The following is a 20562-nucleotide window of genomic DNA, read 5'->3' on the forward strand; positions in this document are numbered from 1 at the left end:
TCCAACGTCGTGGGTTGAACTGATAATCACTCAGATTACAGGAACTCCAACTGTTAAGCACGCTCCCATGAACTTAACTTTGGGGCTGAGGAGCTGTGATCTAACCGGGGTCTACAAAAGGTTTTAAAGCCATGCATTAAATGGGGGGAGGAACATATGTGTTTTAAACTGCTTTCCACCAAAATGGCTTTTTCACTTTATTCCATTCTCCCACAACCTTCTTGGATTGTCCTTGGTATGTACTGTGCAATTAGCCCAAGTGTTCTTATAGCAAACGCTTTGAGAATGCTACAGTGGGATTCCTGCAAGCCCCCAGAGGCCCCTTTCTGCCCGTGTTCCTTGCTTCTGGGAAATGGTCACTGATCCAGTCCAGGAGCAGCATTTTAGCTCAGCACCGAGCTAAGTCTGGAGCACTGGAAGGGGAAGAAGTTTCTTGCTCTCCAGCAGTAGTGACCTCAAAGGCCTACAAGTTGTGGCTGGGGGGTGGTCTGTCCCCCAGAAGCTTCTGTACTCGGTGCTTGGCCCCCCTTGGGGCTCTGTTGAGGTAGTAGGGCCTAGGAGGGCCCCACCCTCTAGAATGAAAGCCCTGGAGTAGTGAGTCAGACCTGGTGGGTTTGAACCAGTTCCACAGAGGCCCCTCTGCAGTCGCCAGCCTTCTGCCTCGGCTGGGGCTCCTCCCTCTGCTGCACACTCCTCCCACACTGGGACGCCGCCCACCAGGAGGCCCTCACCTGTGCAGAGCAGGTCTCCAGAGCTGCTTTCTTCATAGTGTCACCCAGACTCCTACAGATGGGGACATTGCAAGGCAGTGTGCTGCGGCCGAGGCGGGAGACAGGGCGCTCTGAGTCAGATGTTGGGGGCATGCAGGGACCTATGGTGTGGAGAAGAGAAACACAGGAAACAGCTGCTACAAAGATACAAAGGAGTAAATTGTGGCCAACAGCAGCCCAAGGACGAAGGAGGGCCTGTCACCAGAGGTGCTCACCGCAGGGTCTCACCTGCTCTGGGGAAAGGACCAGGTTAGGTTCCTACCCCCCAGAGCATGGGTCCCCCGATGGTTATAGCTTAGTGGACCTCTGGCCCAGAGTCTCCCAAGCATCAATCAAGTTTCAGGCAGGACTGGATACAAGTCCTACTGAGGAAAGATACCCAGCCATGGCTGCTGGCTGGAGACCTCAGCTCCTCACACCAAGGCCTCTAGTAGCTCACAGCGTGGCAGGTGGCCGAGGACAGTAGAGGGAAGAGAATTTTTGTAACCTAATCTTGGAGTGACTTCCCAGCACTCTGGCTGAATTCTAATTGCTTAAGGCCACGCACTAGATCTATCTGGCCCACTTTGGAGGAGAGGTTATTCAAGAGTTTTATTATCAGGAAGTGGTGGTTATTGGGGGCTGATGTGCTGGCTGGCAACCACATGCCCAAGAGCTATTTAAGGCCCCGTCTCTGCCTTATGCCATTTGGCATAAATTATAGAGAGAGATGTATAATTTCACTGCATATGAGTTTGTTTGTGTTGCTGGGTACACTCTGGTGCCTAAGAGCCCTGAAGAACAATGTGCTTCATTTCACAGCTCCCCCTAAGGATTCTGTACAACCCACTTGGCATTCAGGCTGTTATTACCCATTGCACTCAGCCAAAGGCTGGGAGTGGGAGGGGTAGGGATAGGTGGGAAGGTAAGGCGGCAGAGAAAGGAAGAAAGCAGGACCCCAAATTGAATCAAGAAAAAGGCCACACGCCGACTGCAAATTAGTAATGGATCTGAGTGGAAGGAAGTAGCTGGGCTGACAGCTCACACACGATGCCAGCTTGCCCCAGCTTGGCATCCTCCTCGGCTTTCCCACATGCAACTGAAAATAGCTAGCATTCATCCTGAGGTGGTGCCGCTAAAAGCAGCAGCTCCTGGGGGCTGTACCTCCCTGCTCATTCAAGCTGGGAGCAGGCTGCAATTACTTTGCTGGAATTAGATACGATTTCCGGAACTCTTTCTTCTTTACTATATTACAAAACAGAAGCTGATTCATTATCATTATTATCCTTGAACTCTTCCAGTTCAATCCCACCTCTTGAAAGTAACCGTGATCTTGTCTAGAACAGCCACAAAGATCAATTATTGACATGAAGCTCTTCTGGGGCCTGGCTTCCTGAAGTTCAAACCTGGGGTTTGCTAAGGATGTGGAAGGGACTGCGGGGAGCGAGGGGGAGTGACCTGCCCACATGGGGGAGGGAAGGGAACAGAGGCTGGCACCCAGGTGTCCCCAGGATTGAATGTGGAGGGCCCTGCTCTCACGTTCTCTTATTTATGGTGATCTGGAAGCTTTTGTAGAGTTTATATCCACCTACACAATTTCCAAAACCATAATGTATGAGAACAGCGATCCGGGGAGCAGGCATGGCAGGGATGCCATGCTGGCATCCCACATAGGTGCCACTCTGAGCCCGGGCTGTACCACTTCCAGTCCAGCTCCCTGCTAACGCTCCTGGGAAAGCAGAGGAAGAAGGCACAGTGCCTGAACTCCTGCATCCACATGGGCGATCCAGAGGAAATGCCTGGCTCCTGGCCTTGGACCAGCCCAGCTGCACAGCTACAGTCATGTGGCCATGCGGGCAGCGAACCAGTACACGGGCTTTCTCTTTCTCTCTCTCAACTCTGCCTTTCAAACAAGTAAATATTCAAACATTTTTCAACAACACTCCTGTGGGGATCCCAGGCCAGAGGGGGGCTCCCCCCGAGATTGTGCTATCTCTTTGTATACATCCCATTCTGTAATAAAACACAGCCTCTTTGGCCAGCCTTGGTGAGCAGAATACATTTTGCAAAGTTCGGCGGCCGGGGCAAAACCAACAAGCTTTCCCCAACGCCTTTCCTTCTTAGTGCAGTTGTGTCATTTTGCCATGTGGGTGTGCGTGCCTTGTCTGTCTCCATACATCGCAAACTAAAAATTGCTCCAAATTCAGCAGGCAAATTCTCAAAATGGCAGAGCCCTCCTAAACATAAGGGCTCATTTCATTTCATGCCTTGTTTAACTTTCTAAACGAATTTTCAGCATTTCCATCTCCAGCCTCCTTAGCACTTGGTGAGAAAATGAAATGAAGTTAAATGAAATCAAAGTCAGCTGCTCTGAAATGAACTTGATGCCAGTCAAGATTTCGCCCGCTCCCCAACCCCCGCCCCCCACGACCCTCAGCCCCGCACAGCCGCTGCTTGGGAGTCTGCAGCTCTGCCTGTGTCCTCACAGAAGAACCGCAGGCCAGAGGGAGGAAAGAAGCCGGTCCTCTCCCTTTCCACGAGCACAGAGCCTGTGCAGTTTCTTACTCTCCATCAGGGCGCTGCCCTCTTCAGGGCGCTTTAGGTGCCAAGAGCACCGGGCATGGTCCCCTTCTCTGCTCGCCCTGCCCCCAGCCCCAGGCCCAGCGGGCGTCCTCGGCGACCTTGCAAGTTTTCAGCGGTATCATTCCGAAGGAAAACTGGCGGCTTGGCTTTCTGAGCGGGCAGGGATGGGAAGCGCTGTGCTCTGCCGAGGCGGCCCAACCGAGCGCCTTCACCTCGGCTCCGCGCTGACCTCCACGTCCCGGGCGCCCGGGCGCGCAGATCACACACAGCTGCGTCGCTTTCCCGGGTCAGCGGGTGAGGGGAACCCTCTGAGGGCCCGGCGCCCACCCCCAGCCCCGGGGCCCTCACTGATCCCACACCTATCCGGGGCACCGGTTGTCCGGGTGCAGGGCGGGCAGGAGAGGAGACAACGTGCCTGCGGGGACAGGGACTGGGGGGGGACAAACGTCCGCCGCGCTGCCAGGGCTGAGCTGCCTGGGTCCCCCTGTCCTTCCTGTTTCTTGGCCACACTCAGGGGACACTACACCAGTGGCAGAGAACCCCGGAGGGTTAAAGGCTCCTCCGGGGGCGTCTGCATCATGCGTTCTTTTCACAGATGAGGCCCAAGGACGCGATGGGAAAGGCTCAGAGCTGCGCGTTGCAACAGGATGCCGCGTGCTCTGGGTGTGACTGCAAAGCAACTGGGACTTGGAGGCAGCAGTCAGATGGACCTGGGTTTGAGTTGGTGATTTGTGGGACTGCTAGCTGCATGGCCGAGCGCTTAACCCTTCCACGCCCAAGCCTCCCAGTCTGCAAAAGGCGGTAAAATCGGGACTTTGGCTCGAGTCATGAGAACCACACGCGATAAAATTATCCGCGGCTCACCCGCCTGCACGTGGAAGGCATGGAAATACTTGTGCAGTGTTTTGTAAAGTAGACGGTGTGAGGTGCGCCGATCCAGAGACCAGGTTCCAATCATGTGGAGCCGCCACCATGTTTTCCTGTCGGGGAGGGAGGCTCAGAGGGTGTTCACAGCCTGAGGCACCACCAGGAGCGGGGGAACAGCCATCCACTCTCCTCTCCCGCTCCTCCTCCGCCCCTCCCAGCGGCTCCCGGTGATTCACTGTGGCTGGGGAGTCATCACCACCTCTCCTCCCTGAGCAATGCCTCCTGCAAGATGATGTCATGCATGGTTTTAATCCCGCGCTGTCAAAGTGTTCCTTCTCTCTTCCTGGGAGGGACAGTTGCGAGAAGGAGGAATGGAGTGAAGTGGACGGGAAGGAATGCAGATAGGCACCTGAGCGGTCAGGTTCTGGAGTGTTCCAGAATCCTAGCTGACCAATGTGGAAGGCAGGCACATGTGCTTGTGTGAAGGATGTACTGTTGGAAATCAAAGTGGTGAAAGGCAGATGGCGTCTGGGTTCAGACCCAAGCTGCAGCTCTGGTGGCCTGTGTGCTGGGGTTCATTCATGCACTCACACACATTGGCTTTGGACGGGTGCTCCCTTTTTGCTTCTGTAGGCAGACAAGGGGAGAGGAGATGGGAATTCAGAAGGGTTGGCAGGATCTACTGTGTGCAGTTTCAAGGCTGGTGACAGATGTGCTTGTGGTGGTGAGTACAGGACTAGCCATGAGAAGATGGTGCTTGTGTGACAGGCAGGTGAACGCTTCTGGAAGGACAGAGGAACAAGGGTGCCAAGCCTGGAAGACACGCCTGGAGCTGCTCTCTGGGAAACAGTCAACAGAGGCTGCGGGCTTGCCAGGGGCCAGAAGAGCAGACCAAAAGAAGCCATCCCAGAACAGTGGGAAGTGGACCCTCCTGAACCCCAGCTTCTAAGGCCCCAGCGAGAGACCCTGAGAAAGGTGTGGAGAGGCCAGGGGACAAACGAACCTCAACAGGGGCATCATAGAGGCCGCAGGAATACATTTTGCACCGTGAGGTGAGGAAGTGGCCAGGAGGGGGAAGCCCCAAAGATATGAGAGCATTGAGCACAGAATAGGCAGTGAGGAAGTCTTTGATGAGGTGTACGGTGCGGCTTCAAGGGGCCTTTGCAGGCAGGAACTGGGCCATCGTGGGTTTGAACCAAGCTGAGTCTAGAATGTGGAAGAACAGGGATGCTAACTTGTCGCTTTAGGAGGCGTGGTTGGCCGCAGAGGGGGCATTGAAGCTAGAAAAGGAGGCTGGGTAAGTTTTCACCATGGGAACCTGGAACATAATGAGAAGGAAAGAGAAGTGGCCACGCTGGGGATGGGGATGGATTACCCCCTGCAGGGACACAGGCAGGGGGTCACCTAGACTCCAGGGTCAGGGGCATGGCGAGGGTGTGAGAAACATGTGGCCACATGGAACTGTAGGGAGTAGCAGTGCGCATCAGGCCCATGGAGCCACAGCATGATGCAAAGGCAGACATGCTCCATCCTTCTGAAGACAGGAAGAAAGTGGCCAGGGGACAGTCCACCTAGAAAGCTTGCCGAGGCCATCACCTGAGTGAGTTGCCTGCTGCTGTTAGCACTTAAGCTGCCTGCCGGTCCCTGGCGACAGTGAAAGGAAACTCAGTTCACATGGTCAGGCTAACTGGTCTGTAAATATCTCAGCTGCCAACTACTAGAGGCAGCGGTTCCTAAACACAGGTGCCGCTCTTAAAAAGAGGAGAGTAAAAGGAGGAGGAGAGGCAGCGAAGTCCTGGAGAACAGGTGGGAGCCTTGGGGTGGCCCCCAGCCCGGCCACGGGGCCATGTACTCCTGTACCAGTCCATGGCATGGCTGGTCCTGTACTCTTGGGGTGCCCCAGATCTCCCCAAGAAAGGGTTCTCCCTTCTTGCCTCGTTTCCTTGTACCACGTGGAAGGAAGCAAAGCACCCAGAAACGTTCGCAATGGACTCGGGCAGCTCTCAAAGATACTTTTTTTGTGACAGGAATGAGCTGGGACAGCAGTCTAGCCTTCCAGTGCAATTCATCAGCACTATTTGCATGTGGAGCTGCGCCCAGTCCTTCACAACTGACAGAAAATAGACACTTTTTACCTTGTCCGTCAGGACCACTGGTACCGAGGAGCTGGACTCTGATTCGAACCAGGATCCATTGGTTTACTGCACTGAGCAGACTCTCTTCCAGCCTGGGCACACTTCCGGCGCTTAATGCTGTCAGTATCCCAGGAGTAATGTTTTGACACGGTCAATGTGTTTATCCCTCCTGCATTGCAGAGCATATTAGTTTCAGCAAGGCATTCCTTTGTCTGGGAAGGAAGAGTCCTTTCAGAAGCAATGCAAAGAGAAAGAGAAGGTAGCACTCAACTTGTGACGCTCAGAAATAGCGCTTGGTGGCAAGTCAATGGGCATGTAATTCAAGCTCTTGGCTTAAGAAAAGAGCTCCACTCCAATACCTTCATCTTCTGAGGATCAAGAAGCGCATAAAGCTCAAAGAGGTGTGTGTATGGAAGGTGTAGGCAGGGGAGAAAAGAGGATGATGGGAAGGTGAAAACAATTATGAGAAACTCTTGGAAAAGTAATAATGAACCACAAAGGAAGAAAATGCCTTGCAGGATGATGAGAGCGAGCCTGGGGTGGCTCATCCAGAGGAGCTCTGCGTCCTGTGCTTGTCCCCCTTGAAACCTGGGCTCCACCTAGACAGAGGAGACAGTCTGTGCCCAGGTGCCCGAGGTCATCCCTGCAGGGAGCTCCCCGGTAGATCCTGTGCCCAGAACAGAGAAAAGTCATGGCCAGATGTGGGTCTACAGCAACTGAGAAGCAGACAAGAGGCTAAGCTTTGGTGACTCAGTCTTCACCTTACATGTGTTAGGATCCCATATGGGTGCCAGTTCGTGTCCTGGCTGATCCACTTCCCATCCAGCTCCCTGCTTGTGGCCTGGGAAAGCAGTCGAGGACAGCCCAAAGCCTTGGGACCCTGCACCCACGTGGGAGACCTGGAAGAAGCTCCTGGTTCCTGGTTTCAGAACAGCTCAGCTCCGGCCATTGCGGCCACGTGGGGGAGTGAATCAACGGACGGAAGATCTTCCTCTCTGTCTCTCCTCTCTGTACATCTGCTTTTCGAATAAAAATAAATAAATCTTTTTTAAAAATCTCTAAGTGATTGCTTCTCGGCCTTTTGGCTAAGATCAAGTGCAAAAGTCTAAGTGAAATGAGATAGTTAAAATCTAAGGAAAGGAATGATAGTCATCCGTTTTACCGTTAAAGTTGTCTTTTTGGAGTGAGTACTATTACATAAGTGATATCTTGAAACTTACAATATATAAAGCTAAAATCTGTGAACTGGAAAACTCTTTGGAAACGCAACCATTAATCACAATAAGGGGAAATGAACTCATTGTGCCATGGCCTCTGAGTCATGTAATTAATTCACAAGGGGTTGGCTCTCTCTGAGTGTGGAAGTCCAGGTACCTACTTATCTATCAAATATTTATCACACCCTTGCTAGCTGGGTGCTGTGAAAGTGAAGCTAAGTAAGACAGGCTCCTTTCTGGAAGGAGAGACAGCAAGGGCAAGGGGAGCCCCAGGCCGTGGCTATGAGGCATGCCAAGGGCTTGCGGCCAGACAGTGATTCAGCAGGGCCAAGGCTCCCAGGAGGAGGAGGAGTTCCCTGCAGCATCCGTGCAGTACCTGGGATGCATTCCTAGGCAATTCACTGTTGTGGCTGAGGGGAGGGAGGTTCTGAAATCCTCTTGGTGTTTCTGAGGCAGCTGAGCTCTGGGACAGCGGAACAGCCAGAATTCCTGGTGTTTCCAACACCATGGTCGTGGGCTGTGGTGCCGATGGACAAGACCACGGGCAGCCAGGCTGTCCATTCAACAGAGTTACTGAGGGGGGAGCAGCTTGGCACTGCTGGAGCAAAGCAACGGAAACCCTGTGGAGCTAACTTTCGGGGGAGAGGGGAGCAGGAAAAGGAAGCAGAGAAAGGGCAGAGGGGTCGGGGATGTGGGGGGGTCCAGTCTGCAGCTTCACCCCTCCGGTACCTGAGCACCAGGACACTGCCACCTGACGCTGCCGTAAGAACCCTCCAAAGAAAGGGGCAGGCCGTCTGTCTCCAAGTGTCTGGCGAGGGGCCAGCTCTGGCCAAGACAGAGTTTTGCCCTGGGAGAGTAGGTTTGGTGCGCCCAGAAGACTGGAACAGGCCAGAGTTCATATCTGTGGCAGGAGTTTGGCTTGAGTTCCTGCTAGCCACACAGGAGGCCTGCAGTGAGTTCCAGGCTGCTGGTTTCAGTCTGGCAGACTTGATGGTAGTGGGCATTTTGGAAGTGAATCAATGTATGGAAGATCTCTCTCTTTTCCAAATAAATAATTTTCTAAAAAGATGAGAGAAGTCATGCCTGGTAGGAGAATTGGGAGATGCCAGTTACTGTGGTGGGCTGGAAGAAGCAGGTGCGTGGAGTCCAGGATTGACCCAGAGAGCACTAGACTATGTTTGAAAGACTGTGAGGAGAGTCCAAGGTCAGGGAGCCCTCAGAACTAAGTTCAGAAATTTGTGCTTCTCTCTTGGATGAATCAACAATGGGTGAGGTGGCTCCTTGCTGCAACCCAGACTGCACTGTTCTTTTTTCTTTTTTAAAACATTTATTTTTAATGGAAAGTTAGATATACAGAGAGGAGGAGAGACAGAGAGAAAGATCTTCCATCCAATGATTCACTCCCCAAGTGGAGTTGAGTCAATCTGAAGCCAGGAGCCAGAAGCCTCTTTCAGGTCTCCCACTCGGGTGCAGGGTCCCAAGGCTTTGGGCTGTCCTTGACTGCTTTCCCAGGCCACAAGCAGGGAGCTGGAAGAAAGTGGGGCCTCTGGTATTAGAACTGGCGACCATATGGGATCCTGACACGTGCAAAACGAGGACTTTAGCCACTAGGCTAATGTGCTTGGTCTAGACTGTCCTTTTCTGTTATATGTAATAAGCACCCAAGTTCCTTCACCTGGGAACTGCATACCAGCCTCCACCGGGAGGGCAGCTAGGCACGGGATGGAAGGTGAAATGGCAAGGACTCCCAGTTTTCATACCCCAGGTCTAGCCCTCAGCAGAAACCAAGCAAAACGAGGTTAAGACAAGCGAGGAAGAGAACCTACGGAGAGTGGTGATCCGGTTAGCATGTCCTCCTGTGTGAACTCCTGGATCAGAACAGCATGTCATCCCAGATGAGCAAGAATAATGGGATTTGGCCTTTGCTCCAGGTTTGGCTCTTGGTTGTAGCACCTGTGAGCTGCCTGATCTTGAGTAAGCAAGTGGAACTTCTAAGTCTTTGTTTCTTCATCCCCGTGGTGAGATGGTGCAGTCTAGAGGCTCTGCCAAGAGTCAGGCATGTGTGGTGACCTAGAGGGGAAACGCCACTGTGCCCAGGGACTGCCTCTCCTGGGAGCTGCAAGGGGTGCAACGAGGTGTGCTGGCCAAGAGAAAGAGCAGAAGTCAAAGGCAGGAGTCGTTTGGAGTAAGCAGGGGAGGAATCTGTCATTGCCGCTACTCCCTCCCGCATCACTCCATCCATACGCGCTTCCCAGAGCTGTCGCTGAGAGCACACGGGGACAGCGCCTCTGTGATGGCACCCCCATAACTGAGATAACAAGACAGAGCAGTAGCATCTCCACTTGACATTCCGCGCACTGCTGAGTTGCCACAGCAAAAAAAAAGCATGGCAGGAAAAGCCACCATACCTGGTGCCTGATACATACACAGGGGCCCCTACTTGAAGCACACCCCAAAAGTGCAGGGTGGAAGGCCTGCCTCTGGGAGCTGGCTTCCAAATGAGAAACTGGGGTAACACGTCAAAATTCAGATGACTTTCTTGATGTGGAGTCACTGTGTTAGGGTTCTCCAGAGAAGCAACCAACAGGAAATGCATGTTTGTATTTGAGATATTTGTTGTGGGGTTACAAGATTGTGAAGCGTAAACCAGCGATTGGAAGATTCTCTCTCTGTCTCTCACATCTCTTCCCCTTCCCCCATAACTCACTTTCAAATAAATCTCTTTTTTAATAAGAGATAATTAAGAAATAGATCTCATTGAGAGTGACCCTTTGGATTCCACTTTTTATTATTGCAAGTTTACACACAGTGTGTTTACAGTGAGAAGAAATGTTAAGCCTTGAGGTACTCAGAAGCCAAGGCATCCCAACAGTGACAAGGTGACCCTGAAGGAAAGGCCACCCGCGGTGCCACATAGCTGGAAAGGGACCCAACGTGCTCTGCCCTGAGGCTGGGAGCGACTCCTCTAATCAAAGCTGCCTGTATTTCCTCCAACTCCGTAAGGCAAGTGCCAGGGTTTGACACGTGCTAACCGCTTTGCTTCCTTTGGCAAGTGCAACTTTGACAAGAGCGCAAGAACAGCTCCGCCCTGGCCGGAACAGGGCGGAAGACGCGCGGCTTCAGGGGCTGGGACTGCTCTTCCAAAGGAAGCCTCGCGGTCCCCTGCAGTCCCCTTGCAGGTGAGTCACCGCCAGCGCACCAGCCAGCCCGGCGAGTATTTTACGCAGCAAGAATTCTAAACCGGAACCAGCCGCGCAAGACGAGGGTGGATTACGGCCATTAGCGAGGAGGGTGTCTTGTTGTCATGGTGCTAGGAAAATCACTTCCATTCGGAGGCCCACTCACCAGCTGTTTCGCCGATTTTTGGCCAAGGAGGCTGGTGACCACTTCAACATGGGCGTAGGACATGGGTTTGCCGCGCGTTTACGTTTACAGCGGATGTCTCTTGAAGAAGGTTCTCGTGGGTTGTCTGGGAAATGGTTGAAAGGTCACCGTGAGTGACGAGCCAGTTCCCCGTGGGCCAGCTTGCAAGGAAGCAATGCCCGCATCACATGACTTCATGGTGCATTTGGAAGCAGCAGCGTCAGCAGCTGCTGTCCTGACTCTGCGGGTGCTTCTGGAGAATGACTCTGCCTGCCTCTTGGTGCGCCCTCCAGGAGGCTCGGGTCTCACATCCTGAGGGGCAGGGGATGCTTTGAGCTCTGCCAGGGGCGGCGGCTGCAGGAGGATGCTGCCCAGGGGAAGGACTAACCTGTGGGGGCTGCACTGCTGGGAAAAGGCCCTCCCTTGAGGCCATTCCTGGCATCTGCCGGCTGCCTGCAGGTGGGGGCTGGCTGGGAGGGCATTCCCCCCTCCGCCCTGGGAGGTCAGCCTAGGGCAGGAAAGGAGGCCCTGTCATGACCCTCCAGGGTGAATCACACTGCAGGAGGTCAGGGGATGAACTGTGCGAGGCCTACAGATGTCACACATGGCTGGTTCCCCTTCCTTTTGCTTTTGTATCAGCCACCCTTAGCCTATCTAGGGGCTTTGCCACTCGGTTTTTCCTAAATCCATTCATTTAGGCTATACTTTCTGTGACTGTGAAGCCGGAGGACGTGCCCTCGAGTTCTGACTCTGAGGCTTGGAGCAGACCTATTTCTGCTAAGGATCCATATGATTCAATTGCAGGTGCTTTGGGCCTATAATCAAACAACAAACAAGAAAAACAACCAACCTCCCCGCCACCAGAAACCAGCCTCCAAGCATATGCGCTGTCCCTGAGTGACGAATGAGAAGTCACGTGACTTCTAAAACTTGTTTGGGGCTGAAGTGTCCTCCCTCCTCAATGCATACTGTTGCAAACCTAACTCTCGGAACCTCAAAATATGACCATGCTCGAGACAAGGCCTGGGAAGAGGTTCCTGAGTTAACATGCGGGCATCACGGGGGTGCCTCTAAGGTGACTGATGTGCTGACAACTGACCCATATGCTGGCAGGGGGTGCCAGGCGGGCCTGCAGGCTCATGCTTTCACAAGCTGAGGGATGGTGCAGATGGCAGCAGAGGGGCATGTGGCACCGAGTCTCCTCTCCCAGGCCTCAGAAGGGAACAACCCAGCCAAGTTCCCTCTCCGGTGAAGCTCCTGACTCCTGACTTTGTCCTGGCCCAGCTTCTCATCTGGGAAATGAGCCTGAAGATTTCCCCTCTCTCTCTTGCACTCTTTTCCCTCCCCCTGCAGCCACTCAAATAAGTAAGTCAATAAAATTTCAACTCACCAATTAAAAAAACAGAAGTAGTAAATTCACGAAAGACTGGCTGTAATGCCTGCTACACTGGCTGTCCCCTTGAGTGAGCCCCAGGGCTGTCGCCTGCGCAGTCCAGGCCTGCGGTAGGCAGGAGCTGCACGGGTTGGAGCTGCTAGAACATCCGGTGGCTGGTGGAGCACCCACCTTGATTCCAGGCCAGTTCTTCCTTCACTCTCTGTCAAGCCAGAGATCCCTGCTGCTTGCTGCCTCCTGTATCCTGTGCAGATGCTGTTGCTAAGGTAACAGGGTTGAGTAGAAAACAGAACAGCCCACGGGGTCCTGCTGTCTCCACCTGTGTGTGCAGACCTAGCTTCCTGTCTCAGCCAGCGAGACAGAGAGGGGCTCATCGACCCAGGCTGAGCCAGCGTTGGGCCTGGGACAAATGTCCAAGCGGTGTGGTCACCTCTATTCCCCGAGTACTCCTCATGGGCAAATTTTTAGACAAGATGCTGAGACTGCAGTGGAAGTTGCAGGTGGGTTGGGGAGCAGAGCTTAACAGGGTCTGGCCTGTCTGAAACTGTCCACGGTCTGCATTTCCTCGCTTACCTTGGGGCATTCATGAGGCAGATGCAGTGGTGTATCATGCTAATCCTCTGCCTTCCTTGTGCCAACATCTCATATATGCACCGGTTCGAATCCCGACTGCTCCACTTCCCATCCAGCTCTCTGCTTGTGGCCTGAGAAAGCAGCAGAGGATGGCCCAAAGCCTTGGGACCTGCACCCATGTGGGAGACCTGGAAGAAGCTCTTGGCTGCTGGCTGTAGAAGAGCCCAGCCCTGTCCATTGTGACCATTTGGAGAGTGAACCAGCAGATGGAAGACCTTCACTCTCTGTCTTCTCTCTCTGTAAATCTGCCCTTCAATTAAAGGTGAATACATCGTTTAAAAGGACAAAGGAAGGGAGGGAGAGGAATCAGCACCCGGCCCTCTGACTGACTGTGCCCACAGCCCGCAGCTGCTGGCACTGGTCCTTCGCTCCTCAGCCGCCACCCGTCGCCACCTGTTTTCACTTAGCCACGGCTGCGTTCGGGAAGGCGTCCCGCTTGCAAGCCCAGAAACCAGCTCTTAGGGTCAAGGGCAAAGGAAAGTACAGCTGACATTCAGGACCCAGTAGAGTTAGAGCCCAGAGTCCAGCAGTTCCACCCCCCACTCTCCAGTTAGTTCCCTGCAGACATTTCACTCCCGTGATGAGCGCTGCTGTCAGGACTGCTGCAATCCCTCCTGCTGGCCTGCTGTGCGTGGGTGCGCACGCAGACACAGACACTCAGTCCTGCACGTCACATCTGTGCGGCTCCACCAACAACCCTGCCGGCTCTCAGCCAGAAAACCCCAACTAAGGTTCTGTGGCTGGGCTTGGTCAGCACCTGCCCTGGACAGTGAGGAGAAGGGGTGAGGGCGGGGCCACACTAGGTGGCCCTCGGTGCGGCCCTGGAGGACAGGAGGGGTAGTACCGGGCACACACACACTGGCTCGCAGCACAGGTCAAGGCCCAGCTCCACAGGAACTTCTCCAAAGCCTCTGCAGCTCCCAGCGCACAGGAAACACCACCCTGTCCTGTCGGCCCTCCCTGGCTTCTTGCCTTTTTTCGTCTGCTATATTACTACAAAACACGGGAGACAATGAAGGAGAGACATTACAAAAGTCTTTGTTAGTGCTCATGGGATCTGACAGTTTTGTTTTCCATTTCATTTCTTCAAAAAAGGGTTTTTTTTCCTACTAATTTCTTCAGTGACACATAGGTCATACAGTGGCATCGCTTTCCTCGGAAAAGTTTTTAATTTCCTTTTCCATTTCTTCAGTAACATATTGGTCATTCAGTAGCATGGTATTTAATGTTGTTGTAAATTTTTTATTATTGTTCATGTTGTTGATTTTGGTTTGTGGCGTCTCATTTAAGGGGAAGTATCATAACTGTGTAATAGAAACTATCATAGACAGGTGTGAAGATGCAGTGCAATGTTCTTCTCTACTTCCTGATCTCAGATGAACTCCCAATGAACCTGTTAAATATGTCTTGACAATGGGACGCTGGCCTCTCTGTCATCGTATGGGCCTACGATGCGAGGTTACACTTAAACAGCAGAATGATGGATATGTGACTGTCCATGCACAATACGGGGAAATCAGTGAGGGGAGGGGACTTAGGAAAGAGGAGGAAAACCCCAGAGCCTATGGAACCACATGCAAAATAATAATAATATTTTAAAAACACCATTTAAAAAGTTATTTTAGACTGACACAATGGCTCAATTGGCTAATCCTCCGCTTTCAAGCACCAGCATCCCATTGGAATCCAGTTCATGTCCCTGCTACTCCACTTCCTATCTCGTTCTCTGCTTGTGGCCTGGGAAGGCAAAGTAAGGTGGGCCAAGTCCTTGGGATGCTGCACCCATGTTGGAGATCAGAAGCAGCTCCAGGCTCCTGGCTTCAGGGAAGCCTAGCCCTGTCCATTGTGGCCATTTGAGGAATGAACCAGAGGGGAGAAAATCTCTTTCTGTCTTCCTTCTTCTTTCCCTCCTTCCCTCTCTTTCTAGACCTATATCTTTCAAATAAATAAGTAAATCTTAAGGTAATTAATAAACCTACCTTAAAAAAATAAAACACTCGTCAGGCTGTAACCTGTAGACTGCCTCTGTCGGCATTAGGGCTACTAGAGCCTCGTGTTTTTCTCCTCTAACTCCATTCTGCTCCTTAAAAGCAAAGTCGAAGCCTTACCTCCTCTCTGTGTGCTGCAGAACCAGCCCAGGATTCACCTAGGCATTCTAAAAGAAGCCTAGGATTACTGAAGAAGACAGGAAAGAGAAGGAGGAGGAGGAGAAAAGACTAGTTAATGAGCCAGAAAAAAATAACTCCAACTTGCAAGTTGTCCCCGAAGAGACACCAATAAGAGGAAGGGACAGCTTCAGTGCCAGAGGGCACGTGCATCCCATCTGTGGCCTTCACAGAGGCTGTGCCAGGAGGTGAACCGAACATAGCCAACAGGCCACACCAAATGGGGAGCAAGGCGGAAATGCAGGGACTACCACCTTGTGCTTACCATATGACTTGGAAGCATCAGCCATAGCCAACAGGCCACACCGGACTGGAGCCAACGTGGAAATGCAGGGACCATCATGTCGTCTTTAATGTGTGCCTTAGAGACGACAGCCACGGCTTAAGGGAAAAGAGGATTCATGGAAGAGCCTAGTCAAGGTCAGCAGACATGTGCTGTATTTTAGGCTCAGCAGGCAATCTGGCCAATCCAAAGTGTTCGTGAATGATTCCAAGAAATCTGATGTCAGCAAAGCAGTGGACATGGCGTACCTCTCGTGACTTACCCCTCACTGGGTGGGAGATTATCATTGATTTATTCTGGAGCAACAACAGCAGGATTTCACATCACATCTTGGAAGGCAGCCTGGGCAAAGGCAGAGAGTTAACAGCTCTTTATTATTAATTCCAATGCCGCAACTCCCCACGGGCCCAGCCGTAAATCACAGGCTGTCGTAACAGAAGTCTCTGTAAAGCCAATGTTGTTTATGGGGAAGATCCTCATTCTTAATTATAAAGACAATTTCAAAATTACAAATATCCATGAATCACACACAACTCCAGAATATGCACGGTGCAAGCAGAGGTGCAAAATAAGTAAAAGAATCCATGTAAAGTATTCATTTAAGCACCAAGCATCCCGCTTCCGAGTGCCAGCCAGTGTACTAAGCACTGGATTATATAGCTCATTACAGTGCTGATCTCTGTTAAAAGTAAGAAGTTGAGACTCAGGGAACTTAAACAATTTACCATCTGACCCACAGTCATGTAATTTGTGGAAACGCTGGAATTCGAGCAAAGGGAAGAATGTGGTAGTTCATTACCAATTTTATTACTCACCCAGACTTTGCAGCGCCTCCATTTTGCTAATCCAGAGCAAGCTACAGCCCGCACCAGGGAAGCAGGAGAGTTGCGTGCCCATTTACCCTTCTCCCATTGAGTCTGCTGGGGAAGGCTGCTGTGTGCAAATCACGGTGTCCACCAGCCCCTACCCTATCCTTGTTTGTGGCAGTCTGTGGCTGCCTGATTCCTCCCGGCGGCAGGAAACAGCCCCCAACCAACAGACATGAGCTGGAGGAGGGCACACTTCTGGTCCCCAGCAAGGTTTACTTTTTTGATCTCTGTTTGTCCTTCTCAACCTGGAAGTGGCGTTGAATGATAAGGATCAAAGTCTACAGGCCAGTGTTCAAATCCCAGCTTGACCACTTGGAAATCATACAAGGTTGGGCACAAGCCTTAGCATCTCTGGGACTTCAAATTCCCACAGCCTGCACCACCATTGTAAGCTGGGAGGTTTACAATGTGGCACGCTTATGTGTACCAGCCACTCCACCAGCGGGACCATTGATCATTGTCCAAACGAAATGCCCCCTGAGAAGTACAGCTGTAAATTTTTTATAAGGCATCAACTACCAAGTAGTTTTTAATGATCTGTTTTTAAGCAGGAAAAATTGATAAAGGTGGTTAGGAAAATGGCAAAATAAACCAAAAACCTTCACCACCCTGTCCAGGAGACTTGGCAAGGAGTAAACAAGCCCGTGGCAATGAGCAACTGTCGGCTAACTCAAACATCTGAGACACAGGGAGCCAGGGATTAAACTGTCCCTGGTGTCTGCAGTGTTGGCAATAAAGATGGTGAGTGTGGGCAGATGGAAGCCCCAAGGAGGCGCTCCCCACCCTGCCCACAATCCCTGGTGCTGTGGGGCTGGCAGAGCCTCAATGGCCTGGTCTCCTTGCTCCAGTCTTTCTCCCTCTCCACAGGGTTTATTTTGTGAATGCATGCAGGTATTTGACCCCCTATTAGCCTCGAGGGCCCAAAACATCCTCAGGTTATCTGTCCCAGCCAAGCCGGCTCCTCACTGCCTGCTGGATTCTGACCTCACCTCTGGCGTCAGCCTTATCAGGTGTGGACAGAGCTGGCTCCCTTGCTCCGGAGCTCCAAGCCCTGGATTTCTCCCCACACCCAGGCCCCCTTCCTGTGCTGCGGACGTGGGCCAGACACCTCTAGGACTCAACCCACTGGTTACCTGCCAAATGGAGAGCAACCACAGTGGTCTGCAAGAGAAGTCCTGGGTCCCAGAACCCGGGAGAGAGGTCAAGGCTTATATAAGTGTTGACAAGAAACAGAGCAGCCACTGAGCTCAGCCAAGCAACCAGAGGGGAAGGAGGATGCGAGGGAGAAGGCAGAACCTGCGGGGCCTTCAGGGGCCACTGCAGGAGGGCTGATAGGGACCTAGCCTCCTCTGGGAACTTGTCTCCTGCCGGGGGTCACAGCCATCCAGCTGAGCTCAGCTTTCTTTCTGGGTGGGAGCTGCAGTGCCTCAAACAGGAAGCCCAGGAGCTCCTTGGGATGCAAAACGGTGGGCATGGACCCTGGGCTCCCAGGTGCCTGGGCACTGTTCTCTCATGTGTGTGCCACAGCTCTGCCAGGACAGGTGTGTGCTCTTGAGTCTTCCTGAGGGTCAGTCACATTGAGTGGGGTCAGCGTGAGTGGATATTTCGTGAGAACTCAATCCAGAGGTGATCCCTTTGTCCTGCCCTGGCCAGCTCCAGCCACGTGCCTGCCTCCCTGCCCTGGGATTCCAGCCTTCCCTGAGCCTGATGGTGCCAGTAGAAGATAACCTCTTGGCCCAAACTCCAGCATCACATTCACGCGGTTCAGAGAAACCTGGCACGGCAATGCTGTCACATTTGAGGGCCTGGATGGGAGGCAGGGGTCAGGTCACTTCTCACGGTGGAGCCTGCTGGCCAGAGCAACAGGGAGACCAAAGGGCAAGTGGAGAGCTGGCCAGATCAGGCACACGCAGCTGAGGCCTGGGACTGGTGGAAGACAGACAAGGGGCACTGGGGGAAGCAACCGCTGGGCAGGGGTGGCCCAGAGCAAGGGGAAGCTGGAGGAAGAGAAGGCATGTCTTTCTCTCCAGGTTACACCCTGTCCATCTACCTTGTGCGCCAAGAACTCCTCCTTCAAGTGCAGAACGACAGAGCCCGGGGTGGTTCGCTGTGGTGTTCCTTGCAACAGCAGCAGGCTGGGAACAATGTAAATGCCCATCTGTAAGACATGGTGTATTAGTCCATCTGTTGCTGCGAGAACAGAATGCCTGCGCATGGGCCATTGATAAAGAACAGAGATTTCTTCAGCTTCTGCTTCTGGAGGCTGGACAGTGCACAAGCACAGTGCTGGTCTCTGCTCAGCGATGGGCAAGGACCTTCCTGCAGGGTCTTGACATGGCGAGCTTGCCAGACAGAACCCGGTTCTGTAACAAAGCCACTCACATTATCCTGGGAATGGATTGATTCGTTCATGACAGAGCCACCCCCCCCAAGAGCTCAGCTCTCAACCAGCGTTAACACACTTGGGGATTCAGTTTTTGACACATGAAACTTAGGGGCACACAATTGTGTCCTACGGAAAGAGTCCCTCACGCACTTTGAAGTCCATTGCTCTATCAGATAGACGCCACTAAGGTTCAGAACTCTGTGTTCTTATTCGCTGGCAGAAGAAGTGGAGGAGTAAGGCAGTGGGGTGAACAGGCACACATGTATTTGTTGATGTATTAATTAGTTGGGGAAGGATTCACAGATGGGCAATCCTCCAGAAAAGAGTGTCCTGGGTGGATGTGGGAGCTGGGAGGCAACTGTATACCAAGACAGTCCAGACTTAGTAGCTCCAAGCAACCCCATGTCCACCACTCGCACTTCTGTGGCGCCTTCCTCCTGGAGGTGAGGGGGCAAGCTGGCAAGCCTAGAACGTGAACACTCTCCAACCTTCACTTGCATGTATTTGCTACAGTTTTTCTGGCCCAAGGGCAGTCACAGGACCAAGCTCAAAGTCATGGGGAAAAAAAAAGGTTTCATTCTGAATAGGAGGAGCTACCCTAGTGTGACTACTTCTTTTCAGTCACTGCAGGGTGGGATGGGGTGAGGAGCAGTGGGTGCGTTTTCTCTTACTATGTACTCCTTAAATCTGAGTCATATCAATATTACCTGTTAGAAAATAACCATGGATTAAAATAGCGCCTTCTGAGATTAGTTTCAAAATCATTCCGCTGTTGGACTTGTGTGGGGGAGGGGAGGGCTCACACAGGCCAAACAAGATGGGAGGTGAGATGGTAAGTGCTCAAGTTGGCCAACACATGCACGTGGGTTCGTACTGTTCTCTTTGGAGGATGTTCCCATTTCCTGCAGCAGAATTTTTGTAAAGTAAGAATCTGGAAAGGGTTAAAGTAAGCGCTCTCACTTCTCAAGGCTGGCTTGCCTGGCAACTGCACGGCCTGCAGCACTGGACTTCGTAGGGCTTCACTCGAGCTGTCTGGAGCGTGCCAGTACGAGGGGTCACCCACAGAGGCCCCACGGCAGCTCGTGGTAGAGATGAGGAATTGTAAGGGGAAACAAGGAGCTTTAGGTAGCTGCTCGCTCCACGTGGGCAGGACTAGCAGCTGAAAAATCCAAAGCTTGGAGTGGTGTTGGTGGAGTCAGAGGAGGTGCGAAATACTTGGACACACACACACACACACACACACACACACACAGCCTATGCGGACTGCAAGCCAGGGAGCCTTTCCCGGGGTTCCAGATGAAAATTACAGAACAGATGAGCACATCCAAAGGCAAACAGTTCCCCTTTCCTCAGTGTCAGTTACCTGTGATCAGAAAAACATGAATGGAAAGTTCCAGAAATAGTCCCTACACTTTAAGTTGCCATTGTGTGAGCAGTGGGATAGCATCACACCCTGTCCTGCTGCAACCCGCCAAGGCTGTGTCCTGCGTATCCTTGCACTGGAAGCTGTCCACACTCAGGCCCTTTGGAGAGACAAAGCTCAGGTTCACACAATTTGTATTGAAGTGTATTGTAATTGTTTTACCATTAGGCAGTGTTCATCTATTTTACTCTTAGGTATTGTTGCTGATCTCTTCTTGGGCCTAACGTGTAAGCTAAGCTTTACCATGGGTGTGTATATAAAGAGTATATAGAGCAAAGAATACAGGATGTATAGGGCTCGGTCCTTCCCACAGCTTCAGGCATTCACTGAAGATCTTGCAAAGTGCCCCCTAGGCTAAGGTGGGCATACTTGAACTTGGTGGAAATAAAACCAAGCTTGATTGTCTCATCCCTCTCATCCCTTGGGAAGGCCACATGTGGCCCAGGCCTTTGTTCCAAGGTAGCCCATCTTGGAGCACCTCTGGAAATGCAAGCAC

General features: G+C 52.3%; 1 long non-coding RNA gene across 1 annotated transcript; it reads right to left on the bottom strand.

The window, feature by feature from the left end:
* Nucleotides 1-206: 206 nt before the first annotated feature.
* LOC131479783 (uncharacterized) lies at nucleotides 207-12545 on the bottom strand. Its single transcript, XR_009245095.1, has 3 exons — nucleotides 12479-12545; nucleotides 732-871; nucleotides 207-413 (listed from the first exon to the last, which is right to left on the bottom strand). It is a non-coding gene; the product is annotated as an uncharacterized LOC131479783 (long non-coding RNA).
* Between the last annotated feature and the right edge of the window lie 8017 nt (nucleotides 12546-20562).

This window comes from Ochotona princeps, chromosome 3 (assembly GCF_030435755.1).
Source record: "Ochotona princeps isolate mOchPri1 chromosome 3, mOchPri1.hap1, whole genome shotgun sequence".
Lineage (NCBI taxonomy): Eukaryota > Metazoa > Chordata > Mammalia > Lagomorpha > Ochotonidae > Ochotona > Ochotona princeps.